This window comes from Arvicola amphibius, chromosome 12 (assembly GCF_903992535.2).
Source record: "Arvicola amphibius chromosome 12, mArvAmp1.2, whole genome shotgun sequence".
NCBI lineage: Eukaryota > Metazoa > Chordata > Mammalia > Rodentia > Cricetidae > Arvicola > Arvicola amphibius.
The window spans coordinates 100596317-100610783 of record NC_052058.2 but is presented as its reverse complement, the minus strand read 5'-3'; positions in this window follow the sequence as shown (position 1 = coordinate 100610783).

Below are 14467 nucleotides of genomic sequence, written 5' to 3'. Positions count from 1 at the left end.
CCTGGCCTCTCCAGAGCCGGCCCTCCCTTCCGCTCCCCGAGGCCACGCCTACCGACCAATCCGAAGCGGTACCTCCAAACTTTCGCCAATGAGGAAGCGTCTTGAGTGTAGGGGCGTGACGCTGAGGGACGGCCCCGCCCACCCCTCCTTCCTTACGCCTCCTCCGGGGGACTAGCGCACGTGACCGCTGCTGCAGTGGCGGAGCTTGGGAACTTGTCTGGGGACGCCGGGCGTGGGCGGGTGCTTTCCCGGGGAAGCCAAAGTGAAGCCAGAGTAGTGGAAAAAAAGAAAAAGAGAGGAAAAAAAAAAAAAAAAAAACAAGGACAGAGCTGATAGAAGGTAGTGGGGAGGACGAGATGGCCAAGTGTGGCCTGCGCCCTGGTGTGGAAGCGGACAAGCAGTTTTGGAGACCCTTGGCCTGAAGCTGGAAACTCCAGGTGGCGCCGCCTCTAGTTTAGCCTCTGACGTCCCAGTAGTAAAGGAATTACAGCTGTTAACTTGACCTAGGTCACATGCAAGGGCCAGAGCCCTAACCCAAGCCGTAGCCTGCGGCAAGACCTACAAACAAGCTGCCCTGCTATCACCCTCTTAAACCCAGGAGCTTGTAATTTTCTATCTAATAGGATTTCGACTAGGGTCTATTTTCCTTAGCTGAACACTAGCCACCTCCCACCGCCCCATACAAACTCCATGAAGCATTTCACTGTATGGCAATTAATAAATAATTCAATGCTTGTCTCTAATCTTTAAGGAGGGAAACAGTGATAACAGTAACCCGCACTATGTAATTACTCTTGTTGATAATTCTAAATTAGGATACATATATATTATATCTGAGGCTTTGTGCTTTGTTTAAATGGTTCCATGCCAACAAGTAACAGACCCAGTCCTCCCACTGACAGCATGGGGAGAAGCGGAGTGTTGGGGCAAGTCAGATGGCTCCAAGAGAATAAAAGCACCTGCAGAGAAGCCAGCTAGCCTCAACCTAAGTTGGAACCCTGGGGTCCACATAATGGGAAGGGAAAACTAACTCCAAGATGCCCTCTGACCTTTTCTGTTTCTGTGTGTCTCTGTCTCTTTCATACACATAGACAGACAGATAGATAGATAGATAGATAGATAGATAGATAGATAGATAGATAGATAGATGATAGATGTAAATTTAAAAGATTGCTTTAAAAGAAAGATACAAAAAACAGCTGGTGCCCTAGAGGAGAGGAACTAGGAAGCTGCTTTTTAAAAAAATAGATTTATTTCATGTGCATGGTGTTTCACCTGCATTGCATGTATGTGGGTGCCTGATGCCTACATGGTGCAGAAGAGGGTATGGATCCTCTGGACTGCAGTTGCAGGTGGTTGTGAGCCATCGCGTGGGTGCTGGGAACTGAACCTAGGGTCATCAGCAAAAGCATCAGGTGCTCCTAGCCGGAATCATCTCTCCAGACCCGACACAGGCATCTTAAAACAGCAGGCAGAGATCATGGCCTGAGAGTCACACTGAAGCCTGCTGGAGTCAGGAAGTGTTGGCTAAAGGAGAAAGCCTCCGTGTAACCAGCAGATGTTGTATTAGAGTCACTAAACCTCTGGCCCTGCATCTGTTCCCCAGCTAGCCAATCAGAGCAGCACCTCTGAGCCGTAGGTACACAGGGCTGAGTAAGGTTACACACGGAGATGGCAACACAAACACAAATGTGGGCTTAAACAGTGAGGGGCAACAAAAGCTCCCGCATGTATGGAATTCTTCCCCGGCAGGCCCCTTTGATCAGTCTACCCACAAGAGAAAGTAGTTCAGGAGACAGAGTCAGGAGCTGGGTCACGGACAGGTGTTCTGTCCCGTGTCCCACCCGACCTCCCCACCCCACCCTCCGCCATGCAGCCTCACAGGCCCTGACCCACCTTTCCTGGAGTGTGTTCCCGTCCCTTACAAACAGGATGCGTGGGCTATGTGAAAGGCTGACTCATGCTCCGCCCCTAGAACGCAGTGGGACCCCATCAGCAGAGTCTTGTTCAAGGTCTAGACATGCAAGCCCCTCCCCACCCCGAGTGACAGACGCGAAGAAGCAGAACTCAGGTGCAGAGGCTCTCACAGAGAACGTGTGCCCTGCTACGGAAAGGGTACTGTGGTATCTCATCCCGGGTCTCAGGTGGGCCCTTGTCCTCCATGCCGCTTCTTCAGGAACTCTGACTCTTGGCAGAACCCAGGGTCTCAGCAACAAGAATACATGATGCCCAGGCAGACCTGTACGGTCCCTCTGATCTACTGATGATGATGAGATGATGCACACTCCTCCTCCAGAAGCACTTCCTGCGCACTGGGAGCATCAGCTGTGCTGTTTGATAAATGTTCTCTCATCAGGGCAGTACATAGCACTGAACTTCTTGGCTATCTGTGGTTGGCTGGGGCCGACCCATGACTACTGAGCAAAAATGGCCTGCCTGTCACTTCTAAAACCAAAGCTGTGTGTCAGTTGGTATAGCGCCACCTCTAGGGCAGGACCAGGAATAGCTCCCTCCAGGGAGGAGGAAGGGAACTGAACCAATGGTGAGGGCTCTTCCCTCAGGCAACCCCATCCCTGGAGCCTTCCCTGCTGGGAAATGGTAGTCAGCGAGTTCTTTCTCTCTCTCTCCTCCCCCCCCCCTCTCTCTCTCTCTCTCACACACACACACACACACAGACACACACACCCGTGCCTTCTCTAACAGGACTGTAGTAGTGGGTACAGTGATGGGTACAGGACCTTCGGGCTACTACTTTCTTCCCAGCTAAGCGTACTGGCACTGTTGCTCCTCCACTTCTGGTTCTGACCAAGGCTCCCCTCTTCCCCGGGAGCTCAGTTCTCTGCCTTGCCCAAAGTCCGAGGAGGTCGCCGCATGCAGTGCTCGCAAGGGCCCTTTCTGAAGTCCCCACTCCTGAGTGTGGTGCCTAGCAGTCGAGCTTCCCCACGACTCGACAGTTCAAGTAGGGGAGGCGTGACCGAGGGAAAAGAATACATTCTGGTGGAGGAGGGCTTGGAATGATCTAGAGCAAGACTGGGTAGGCCTGCTGTTTCTCCTGTTGAAGGGTGGTTTACCTACCGTGACTTTGGTGCCCCAGAGTCCTGGTTTGCAGTGGCAGCTCTCAGGTCTGGTGGCAGCAGGGAGAGTGACATTCTGCCTTACAAGCAGGGGGACCTAAGTTCAACCCTCAGAACCTGTGTTTTGTTTGTTTTTAAAGCTTGGTGTTGCGGCACACATTTGTGATTCCTGTGCTGGGGACAGAGACAGGAATATCCATGGGGCTCACTGCTCAATCATCCTAGTCTAGTAGTTAAGTTCTAGGTGTTGGTGCCTCAAGAAGGTGAACTGGGGCTAGAGAGGTAGCTCAGTGGTAAAGAGCACACGCTGCTCTTGCAGAGGACCTGGTTCGGTTACCAGCACCCACGTGGTGGTTCACAGCTGCCTGTAACTCCACTTCTAAGGGGCCCGATGCCCTCTTCTGACTATTCAGGACCCTGAACACACATGGTACACATATATACATTGAAATACACACACATTTGTTGGCAGAGGTTTCTGTCCCAACCTATCCCGTGGCCATTCAGTCACAAAGAAACATACAGAGGTCTACATTATTTAACTGGTTGGCCTATTAGCTCAGGCTTCTTATTAACTCTTATATCTTACATTAACCCATAATTCTTATCTGTGTTAGCCACGTGGCTTGGTACCTTTTATCAATGAGGTGTTCTCATCAGTGAGGCATCCTCTGTGACCACTACAGACTGAGCCTTTTCTCTTCCCAGAATGCTCCTGTTCTGGTCGCCCTGCTTATACTTCCTGCCTGGCTACTGGCCAAGCAGCATTTTATTAAACCAATACAAGTGACAAATCTTTAGAGTACAAGACCATTGTCCCACAACACTCCCCCCCTTTTTTTCTTTTTTTTTTTGGTTTTTTTTTTTTTTCGAGACAGGGTTTCCCTGTAGTTTCTAGAGCCTGTCCTGGAGCTAGCTCTTGTAGACCAGGCTGGCCTCGAACTCAGAGATCCGCCTGCCTCTGCCTCCCGAGTGCTGGGATTAAAGGCGTGCGCCACCACCGCCCGGCCCCCCCTTTTTTTCAAAACAAGAACTCTGAATCTCATCTCCTTTGTTTAGCTTTTTTCTTGACCATTATCCATAACAACTTGTAACCAACACTCTAAACAAAGACAAACATCTATAATCCATTTTTGGGAATGTGGGTATAGTTTTCTAGGCTACTTCCTGCTGATCAGGGGCACTGATAATCTTATGACGACCTAAAGAAAATTTAGAATAATGATCAAGTCCTGACTGGGGTATCCTATGAGGCTTGAATATCTCAGCTAGCAGTCTTGAAGCTGTTCTGGATACAGAACATCCACTTCTATCTGAGATTTCTCAGGTGGTCTTCTCTGACCAAACCTGATTTTTCTTAATCCAGAAAGAATCTCTAGCCTTTCATTTCCTGTGGAAACAAAAGCAAAACCTCTTCTCCAAAGTAACGTATCTTTTGACTTATATTTTAAAGTCAAGGCATTTTCAAAATATATATGTTAGACTAATTCAGCAGCATTTAGAAGCAAATGTCTTTTAGCAGCTGTTGCTCCTTCCTCAGCCATCAAACAATTCAAAGATGACACAATAGCAAACAGTATCCAGACTCTGTGTTTTTCCATCATTACATGACTTTATTTTAAACTCTATTATTTTATTTTTATTATTAATTTTTGGTTTTTTTGAGACAGGATTTCTCTATGTATCTTTGGCTGTCCTGGGAACCCATTCTGTAGACTAGGCTGTCTACAGAACTAGGAACTCACAGAGATCCGCCTGCCTCTGCCTCTCAAGTGCTAGGATTAAAGATGTGTACCACCATACACAACTACTCTCTTCCTTTTTAAAAAAGGATTTTATCCTTTTTTTTTCTCTCCAAAACCTACATATATTTTTTAACACACTGTAAACCATTTAAAGGGTTTTTTTTTTTTTTGGTCTGAATCTATCTTTACTGTGTATCTTTCTTTTTCTGACTACATGAGTCTTTAATTTGCTAAGCAATATGGCTAGGATTAAAGCCATGACTTTGATGACTGGATCCACCCCATTCCTTAGCTTGCTGAGATTCTAGCTTCTGACAAAGGTACTGGGCAGAGGCATGTTCATTGCCACAATTCTATGGAGTTTTAAGGTCCATGCCACCGCCACCAAGAAGTATGCTGTCAGTTATCCATCAACACCATTTAAGTGTTATGGGGGGGAGGGCTCTTAAAAGAGCTGCAGGGTTTTTGAGTTAGAAGGCCTCTTAAATGAGACACACTTGCTTCTAGCAAAGAGAGCCCACCCAAGAAGATGCTGCTACCAAGAAGCCATGTTTAACTCTGTTCTTTTGTTTCTAGAATTACTTCCCAAGCTCTCTCAGGTTTTATGTGGATGTAGTTGTCCGCATTGGCACCATTTGTTGACAGAGGTTTCTGTCCCACCTGGTTCTGCAGCCGAGCAATGGTGGCGCAGTTGCAGCCGCGTGGCGGAGAGACACTAGCAGCCGTGAACAGCACGTGTTACTTACTTAGGTACTGCAAAATATGCTTTGTTTAACAAATTAAGAGCAGTTATTAAGGTGATCAAACAATTCTGAGAGTTGGGGACCAGGAAAAAGAGAAAACCCAAAGTTTTCTGTCAGTGTGAGTTGCAGACTGTGTGCACTGTGGGGTTTGCAGGCAGCAGCATGTGGGTCATGAGCCTGGGAGCACTGAACAGCAGCCTGCTATAGGCCACGGGCGGGAGAGTCAGTGCCCAGTGTGCCACGTGGCTGGCGAACCGATCCCAAAAAAGGGTGGACTGGGCCCCACGTTGGGACACACACACACACACGAATAGTGCCTGAGGAATGACAGCTAAGGTTATTCTCTGACTTGCACCCTCATGTGCACTCACATGCATGCACACTCATGTACATGCATACACGCACACACACAACTGAATAATGAATAAGCAAATTTAAAAAATAGCTGTGTCAACACATGCTATGTGATCCCAGGCAAATCTCTTCACCTCTCTGACCTTTATCTGTATCCTGCAGCCCAGGTTCAAGCTCTGTACCAGGAGAGTCCACCTCCTGATTTTTACTATTTAGTGCAGAGAGCCTCCCTCCCTCCACCCTAAGCCTGTCCTGCTTCTGAACCCCACTCCCACCCATGTGTTTGTACACGTGCGCGCGCGCGCACACACACACACACACACACACACACACGCACACACACAGATTCTGGACTAGAGAGGAACCCTTGAAGGACATTGGCCCTCCCCTTTTGGATCCAGGCTGGTTCCTTCTAAAGGGAAAAAACAAGCCTGTGGGCAGAACCCCCCCCCCCATCCTTTCTTTGTTTTCCAGTTTCCAGGGAAACACCAGGTCCATGGTGCTTTCCTTCCTGGCTCCCCCACCCACCTTCCAGAAATCCCCCATCTGCTGCCAAGCTTTGACACAAAGAGAAAGGTTAGAGCTACAGCCCCTGTGGTCACCTGGGCCACAAGCACGTGACTCCTGGGGACACGGGAGGAGTAAGGGAGACCCAGGGCAGTCATTTAGAGGAGGGCTCAATGGCTACCCATGTTAAGGATGCTTTGGGCATTGATGCCCCTGACCAGTCTGGGTTTCCCTCAGCATGGCATTAACTGAGCATGTGGAGCCTACGTACAATGCCCATGCTTGTGAGGTGGAGGCAGGAGGGTCAGAAGTTCAAGACCTCAGCCAGAGGGGAAAGCGGAGGCACCTGGAGATAGAATCTGGCACCTGATGGGCATCTAGGAGGCAGGTCTTTCTCTCCTTGGCCTTGTTGGGCAATAAACCCAGCCTGGGAGTCACACCCGCCCTCCTGCAACCTGGGAGGGGAACCGGAAGAGCTCACCACCTGAGGGCCCTCCTCTGTCTTTGCTGAATTCAAAGGCTCCTCACACCAGACTTATCTGCACCCAAGGTGGGAATGGCGGATTTGGGGATGAGGGCGGGAACTGGACTGGGGCTGGGGGTGAGCTCAGCAGAAGGGTGCCTGTGTTGCTCTCCTCAGGCCCAGAGTTCCATTGAGAGCCAAGTACCAGAGGGAGAGAGACTCAAGGGAATTAGTTTCCCACTGTGGGAGCCCAGAATTGGAGACACACAGGAAATGCCAGCCCTGTCCTGCCCATCTTCTCAAGGCAACCCCAAGAACAAGCTGATACTTCCCACATATATTCCAGGAAGGGAGGGCTGCAGGGCCAGGGGCCAGAACACAGACTGTGACTCATTCTGAGTCAGGGCTGACATCTCCCAGACAGCCCTTCTATCCTCCCTGTCCTGCCAGCGAGCTAGTATGCAGGGTGACACCTCTTTCTCAGAACCTCCCTCAGTCCCTGATAACATCGAGTCCCTTAGCCTCACCTGGTCCCTCATCCTAAGGCTCATTACATGATGGCTGGACCCTGTACCCACTGATACCCTCCACTGTGGCCGCGCCTCATCCTGTCCTGTGGCCCCCCCCCCCACCTCCTTCTGTTGCTCGTGGCTGTCATTCCTGTTTTAATGCAAGTAAGGTTCCTGTCCAGGCAGCAATGGAGACATTGCAAAGGAACTCTGGTGCCACTGTTTGGCTGAGTGTTGAAAAAATGGACCCCAAGGAGCTGGAATTTCCACAGGAGTCTACTGGTGGGAGAACAAAAAGACCCTACCTGGCACCAATCACGGGGATCTTGTCTCTGAAGAAGAGATTTCACAGTTTTGACAATCAGCCCATCCTGTAGGTGATGATGGGTCGGTGATGGGCAGGCCCACACCTGGACCAGGACTGCTCAGCTATACACATTCCTGCCTCTCCATTTAAACCTAAACCTCATTCAGGCCTGGGCTGTGGGAGGGCAGGAGGCTGGGGGTTTGGGTGGGAGGGTATCACGGGGCACACTGAATAAATCTTTCTGTGACTTCCCGTATTTCTTGCCTCTTTAATAGACCTACTGAGGACCAGTGCTTGTCAGGGCTGCAAGGCCCAGGCTCTGACCCTAACAACTCCAATAACAGAAATGGATTCTCCAAGAGGCCTCTCTGCAACCCCTCTTGCCCCCCAGCCCTGCTTGCTCCAAGAAGACTGTGTCTAACCACTGACCTCCCGTGCCTGACTGGAGCTGAGGCACACCATGACATTCAGAAGAGGAGATTTCACAGGCTTCGGTGCAAGTGGTCCTCCTGGAAGAGAGAAGCAGGCAGCTGGAGACTTCCTGGGAGAGTGGGATGAGGCTCACCTACTGGAGCCTGAGAAGTGAAGGGAGCAGGGGAAGGAAGGCCAAGGCTGGGTTCTGAGACACACACAGACCCAAGTCAGGAAGCCCAGGGTGACTGGGCCACAGCGGCTGGCCTCAGAGGGGCTGAGCAAAGGGGAGATTTTAAGAACTACACCACCAGCAGAAACCCTGGAATAACAGGAAACATCCCCCTCCCCACCTACCTTGCAGACAGGAAGCTTTGGGACAGTTCCTGGAATAAATCCCTGCAGACTTCCTCTGCAGGGTGAGGTTCTGTGACCTCAGAATTCAGAGCAGTTCTGAGACAGAGCCCCTGTCCCCACTGCTCAATTCTTCTCTCAGGATTTAGTGCTCCCTTGCACAGCTGCTGCAGCTTTCACTTTCCACAACCAGGGTCTGTGTGTCTCAGAGGTGTCTGCCCCCGTGTGTGTGCATGTGTCTGGTGTGTGAGTGTCTCAATAGTATGTGTGTGTGTCACAGCAAACTAAAGGTTGGGCTCATCTGTCTCTTTCCCCTGTCATAGGTATAGATCTGAGTCCCAGGAGACTCACTGGGATTTCTGGTTCTTGTGTCCCAGGGCAAAGAATTGTACCAGAAACACATGATTAGAAATAGAGTCAGACATTGGTGGCACACATCTTTAATCCCAGCACTTGGGAGGCAGAGGCAAGCAGATCTCTGTAAATTCGAGGCCACCCTAGACATCTGAGTCCCACCCAGGGACTGTCTGTACAGTGACATATGTGCACAGTGACGTGTGTGCGCAGTGACATGTGTATTCAGTGATGTGCATGTGCGCAGTGACATGTGTATTCAGTGACATGTGTATGCAGTGACATGTGTGTGCGTGGTGACGTGTATTCAGTGACATGTGTATGCAGTGACATGATGTGCAGTGATGTGTATGCAGTGACATGTGTATGCAGTGACATGTGTGTACAGTGACGTGTGTATTCGGTGGTGTGTGTATGCAGTGATGTGTGTGTGCAGTGACGTGTGTGTGCAGTGACATCTGTATGCAGTGACGTGTGTGTGCAATGATGTGTGTCTGCAATAACGTGTGTGCACAGTGACGTGTATATAGTTATGTGTGTATATTGACATGCATGTATAGTGTTATGTGTGTGGTGACCTGTGTGTGTAGTAACATGTGTGTGTACAGTTACACATCCCTGCTTTAGAGCCAGGTCCGTTTCTCCAACATCAATGATTCTGTAATTCTGTTCTTTTGGAGTTTTTTTGTTGTTGTTGGTTTGTGTGTATGTGTGTGTGGTTTTCCGAGATAGGGTTTCTCTGTGTAGCTTTAGAGCTTGTCCTGGAACTTGTGCTGTAGATCAGGCTGGCCTTGAACTGTCTGCCTCTGCCTCCCGAGTGCTGGGATTAAAGCACCGCCCTGCTTCTGTTAATTTTTTTAAAAAGCTTAAGAGAACAGTGGTGATCAAGTGATGGATTGGAACAAAAAAAGATCAAATCCAGTTTAGGGACACAGGTTCCTGGGTTTCCCAGTGAAATACTGCACAAGTTGACCTGGTGTTCTAGTGTGAGTGTTTTAGTGTGAGTGTTCTGGTGTGAGCGTTCTAGTGTGAGTGTTCTGGTGTAAACATTCTGGTGTGAGTATTCTGGTGTGAGCATTCTAGTGTGAATGTTTCGGTGTGAGTGTTTTGGTGTGAGCGTTCTGGTGTGAGCATTCTAGTGTGAATGTTTCAGTGTGAGTGTTTTGGTGTGAACGTTCTGGTGTGAGTATTCTGGTGTGAGCATTCTAGTGTGAATGTTTCAGTGTGAGTGTTCTGGTGTGAGCGTTCTAGTGTGAGAGTGTTCTGGTGTGAGCATTCTGGTGTGAGCATTCTAGTGTGAGTGTTTCGGTGTGAGTGTTTTGGTGAGCGTAGTGTGAGTGTTTCGGTGTGAGTGTTGGGCACAGATTCAAATAGGCACAATGACAGGATGTTTACCCAAGGCGCACAGAGTCCACCATAAGCTAAGTGAAGCAGTGGCAGAGATGGGAGAAACAGGCTGTTCTGGAGAAGTTCAAGCTTTACACCATGGTTCTGCACTGCAAACGGAAGCAAGAAGACACCCTTGAGGGTAAGAAGCAAAGGTACAACCCTGCCAGGGGACAGATGCAGAACAAAGGACATGGTCCATTCAAGAATGTCAACAGAATGGAGAGGAAGAAGCATCTAGAAGCAGCCATGGCAAGCCCTGTCTGGGGAGTTTACTCTGGGTAAGGCCAACACCTGCTGTGGTGTTTGGAGTCAGACATCAGAACACTGCCAGGAGTTCACCCAGCCTGGGCCTGACTCGGGCATCTCCTTCAGTCCCCAAGTTTGGTAGAAGGAAGAGAACTGAGTCCACCCAGACTTCTGGACTGCAATAAGCAGCAGAACTGCTCACTGGAGTCTGCACAGCCCGCTGTCAGGAGGAGTGGAGGAGCGACTTCAAGAGCAGAAATGCTAATCTCAATGCTCTGATCTCAGGCAAAAAAAAAAAAAAATCAGGTGGGGGCTGCAGAGAGGTGGCTAAGTGGTTAAGAACACTTACTGCTCCTGCAAAGGACCAGGTTCAGTCCCATAGCCTCCTGTAACTCTACTTCCAGGGAATCTGGTGACTTCTGATTTTCATGGGCTCCAGCATGTTAAGTATTTTCCTTTGCCAACAAACCTCTCCGCCGATGCAGTAATCCCAATCATACCAAATTAGAAGATGCCCAGGTTTAATGAATGACAGCGCTCTCGGGTTGCCTGCAGGAGAACACGAAGGGGGAAAGGAGAACCTGAGAGACCAGGGAAAGCTGGGAGACCATGTGTTCATTCTTTGGGGGGCAGTTTAAGAGTGATCTTGACCTTCCCTGGGGAGGGGTCACCCTTTGGAGAACTTTCTTGACCCTCCCTGGGAAGATCTCACTGTTTGTGGGCTTTCTTGGAGGTAGAGTCTGGACTGTGGCCACTCCCAGGGCAGGGGACTTGGAATGGAGTTTTCCCGCCCAACATTTTAAGATGGATGCCAGGGGACTGGGGAGAAGCCCCCCCCCCCACAACTAAACACAGTACACACACGATGCACATATATCCTCAGGCATTGCGGTGCTTTTTTTGGAAATGACCCTCATAGGCAAAATTTCTCTCATTTTTTCACTTTGAGCTTCGGGATCTCCTTAGGCAATAATTCTTTAAAAACAACTGCTAGCTGAGGGCATACTTGTTAGTGTCAGCACCCACCTGCCCCTACCCCATGCTGCTAAGGAGAGGCAGAAGGCTGCCGGGACACCTGAGCCAGGCTCCTCGGCTCCTCTGCTCTAATGCGGATGTTTTAGATATTGTCTTAGCTACTTTCCTGTTGCTATGACATAACACCAGGACCAAGGCAACTTAGAAAACATTTAACTTGGGGTTCACAGTTCCAGGGGCTGGCCCATGAACGTTATGGTGGGAGCAGGACAGCAGGTAGTCAGGTATGGTGCTGGAGCCGCAGTAATACATGACTTTAGCCATTGCAATGTCTCTTCCCTTCCAGCTTGTCTGCTGCAGCACGCTTCTCTCCTGGGCTGTCTCCACTCCCTGTCTGCAGCTCTCCCTGGCAGACATCCCACAGCACTGGCAGCCCTAGTCCCCTAGGGTCTCCAAGGCAATCCAGGCTTCTGTTTTTAACAGCTTTATGTAAGGGCCTCCCGGCCTCCATTGAGGAACTCCCCTGCCACACACCTGGCCTGGCGGAAGACTCCACAGTCCCTCGACTCCTGTGTCCTTAACCCTGAGGCCAGAACGCGGTGGCTGCAGCTGTGACGTTCTGCTGCCTGCTTGGTCTGGAACCCCGGTCCCTCTCGGATTGGGTCTGTACCAGTCTGACTTCCTGATACTTTCCTTTGCTGGCAGAGCAGGCGATCCTGCAGGCATATCCTTCTCACGGGTTGGAAGCTTAGCTGGGTGAGGTCTTGCCCCTCTTTATTTCACACCAGGCCTTATCTCTTTGAGTAGAAGCCTCTGCTCCAACATTAAATTTCCCAGTGCCCTTTTTCTCCACAAACTGTACATTTTGTGTTTTTGTCCTGCTTGATCCTTCTTATGATAGACATGCATAAGAGTGCTCATTAAGAACTACAGCTCCGGGTTAGGGTTAGGGTTAGGGTTAGGGTTAGGGTTAGGGTTAGGGTTAAAAAAAAATAAATAAAATAAAAAAAAAAAATAAAAAAAAAAAAAAAAAAAAAAAACTACAGCTCCAGGACAGGCTCTAAAGCTGCAGAGAAACCCTGTCTCAAAAAACCAAAAAAAAAAAAAAAAAAAAAAAAAAAAAAAAAAAAAAAAGAACTACAGGACAGAGTCAACATCAGCTTGTTTAAAATCTCCTCAGTCGATGAAATGAGTCCAGAACTCTTCCGTGGAACCTTGGATAGAGTCTTAGGACAAGAGTAGCCATAGTCCTTGCCAAAATATTACAAAAATGGTCTTTAGCCTGTGGCTCGTATTATTTCCTCTGAAACCTCTTGAACTGGGCCTCCATGGTCCTTATTGTTTTTAGCACCATTATCTTTCCAGTTCCTAGCAGGACTGTCCATTAAATCCCACTGACAGCATTCATGTTGGCTGGTTTTATGTCAGCCTGACACATAGACTTATGGGAGAAGAGGGAGCCTCAATTGAGAAAATGTCTCCATATGACCCTACTGTAGCAAGCCTGTAGGGCATTTTCTTAATTAGCGGTTGATGGGGGGAGGACTCAGGCCATTTTGGGTGGTGCCACCCCTAAGCAGGTTGTCCTGGGTTCTATAAGAAAGCAGGCTGAGCAAGCTCTCAGATGTAGCCAGTAAGCAGCACCCCTCGCGGCCTCTGCATCAGCTTCTGCTTCCAGCCAGATTCTAGTCCTCTTAAGTTCTTGTCTTGACCGCCTTCGGTGACGGACTACAGTGTGAAAATGTCAAGCCAAATAAACCCTTTCTTCCCCAACTTGATTCTGGCCATGGTGTTTCATCATAGCAAGAGTACCCCAACTATGACAGCATTCAATTGCTCTCCTAGTCCAGAGTCCTAAAGTCTTCCACGTTCCTCCAAAAAACCATGCTCAGGCCTATCACAGCAGCCTTTACTCCTGGTAGCAACCTCCTATACATATTTTACTCCTGGTACCAACTTCTGTCTTAGTTACTTTTTGTTTGTTTGTTTGTTTTTGTTTTTTCCGAGACAGGGTTTCTCTGTAGCTTTGGAGTCTGTCCTGGAACTAGCTCTGTAGACCAGGCTGGCCTCGAACTCATCAGAGATCTGCCTGCCTCTGCCTCCCAAGTGCTGGGCTTAAAAGTGTGCGCCACCACTGCCTGGCTTAGTTACTTTTTATTGCTATGACAAACACCAGGACCAAGACAACTTAAAAAAAAGAAAGTGTTTGGGCCTCACAGATCCAGAGGACTAGTCCATGACCATAATGGTGGGAGCATGGCACCAGGCAGGCAGTCCTGGCACCAGATCAGTAGCTGAGACCTTGCTTCTGATCTCCAAGGGGGGTGGGCACAAGTACACGCTAACCTCAAAGCCCACCATATGGCACACCTCCTCCAATAGGGTCACACACCTCATAATCCTTCCCAACCAGTTCTATGGGATCAAGCAGTTAAATAGATGAGCTACAGACATTCTCATGCAAACCACTGCAGCCGCTTTTCTCACTGATGTAACCAGATGCCTGGCAGGGAGCCCGCAAGGGAAGTTTATTTGGACTCAAAGTTTGAGGAGCTATAGTGCATCACGGCAGAGATGGTATGGTGGGATTTGTTTGTGTACAGACCAAGAAGCAGAGGCCACCCCAAGGACCCACTTCCTCTAGCCATGCTCCACTCCTTGGTTCCACAAGCTCCCTGGAACAGCGCCTCTCTTCCCATACCAAGTTTTCAAGCCCACGAGCCCGTGGGAGGCATTTCACACTCTAACCACAGCACGGGCAAACCTCCCACATGTGCACTGTGCTCCACACACCCGGGGGATGCGCCTGCACCTCAGCTCCAAGCTCTGCAGCCTGGGAGTTTGGGAACATTTCAGCACACTGCTGTCCCGGTCTTACGACTCCCCCACTTTCAATTCCACTTCACCGGGTATTTTTACAGGTTCCAGGCATATAAAATAGGTACACAAATCAAACATTCACTGATAAATCATAAAGAAATTTATTTTAAACAATTTTTTGGCAACACAATTTAAGGATGAAAGCAAATTTACATA